Genomic DNA, 1201 nt, shown 5'->3' with positions numbered 1-1201 from the left:
ATGACACGAGCTGCCACAATTCCTACAACTAGAATCAAGAAATGGAAACAAACCTACCCTGGAACTGAAGATTAACTGTACCTAAAACAATCAAGATGATGCTGGTCAGACCATCGGTGACCAATTTCAAGATGACTGCAGAGCTGACTGTGCTGTTTCTGCATGTAGCCCCCTCCCTCTGCCTATAAAAGCTCTTGCCCACTGATTGTCAGAGGGGGTGTCGGCCTTTGGACAGGCGTCCACCCTTACCTTCATTCCCACCCTCATTTGCCAGCGTCCAAAATAAAGCAAACTTTCCTTTCCACCAACCTTGCCTCTTTAATGGCTTTTGAGCGGCGAGCAGCTAGACCCCAGTTTTGGTTACAGTTTTTGGCGTCCAATGTGGGGCTTGAACCCATGACCCTGAGATTAAGAGTCTCATGCTCTACCAACTGAGCTAGAAAAATATACTGATTATCAATGCTTTATATGAAAAGATTTGCAATTAAAAGGGGAAAATGATGGAAGAAATGTTCACATATTGAAATATGGGGAAATCATTCTGGCTTATACATGATTTAATTTGAACTTTAGGCTAACTAAAACAGCCTGTTTGTGGCCTATTAAACATACATTATACCTTTGCTTTAACCATTAAGAAACAATACGTTCAGAGATACATTTTGACTATTATCCTCATTGTAATATGTCTACTAATTTTCAAATGTTTGTCCAGGTACTATGACAAAGTAATCAAAGAGAGAGGAAATGTTTTCATAATACAAAATATTGATGCTAAGCTTGGTGTACTCTGAGCTCTTGTCCAGCAGAAGCAGCTTGATGGGTGAGAAGGCAAACCCCCAAAGTGCTCAAGGGAGGTGATTGCCTTTTGCTCATTGTTTTCCTTTCATCCCCACTACAAGCTGAGCTGTTGGGCACTTTGCCCAAGGTATTGTGTGTTTTGTCATTGTTTCATGATGGCAGAGGCTCATAATGTTTGGTTAACCACTTGCTGTTCCTGTTGTCTGCATCCTCTGTCCCCCAATCTCTACTGGCTCCTTCTTGACATTCAGTACTCAGCTTAAATGTCACCAGGTTTGGCCACCTGTTCTGAAGTGGCGGTTCAGCCACTCTGTTACATCATCCCATCTTAATTTTCTGGCCAGCACTGCTTGCTTATATTGTCCTCCTTTATTTCTTCCTTTGTTCAGTCTCTCTCTCT

The 1201-nt window shown here is 42.1% G+C and overlaps 1 non-coding gene across 1 annotated transcript; it reads right to left on the bottom strand.

The window, feature by feature from the left end:
• Positions 1–373: 373 nt before the first annotated feature.
• Positions 374–450, bottom strand: TRNAK-CUU (transfer RNA lysine (anticodon CUU)). Its single transcript has one exon. It is a non-coding gene; the product is annotated as a tRNA-Lys (tRNA).
• Positions 451–1201: the final 751 nt, after the last annotated feature.

Source organism: Delphinapterus leucas, chromosome X (assembly GCF_059928025.1).
Source record: "Delphinapterus leucas isolate spDelLeu-1000000601 "Yukka" chromosome X, BTC_Dleu_Yukka2, whole genome shotgun sequence".
NCBI classification, from domain to species: Eukaryota; Metazoa; Chordata; class Mammalia; order Artiodactyla; family Monodontidae; genus Delphinapterus; species Delphinapterus leucas.
This window is presented reverse-complemented; position numbering and strand designations above follow the sequence as displayed.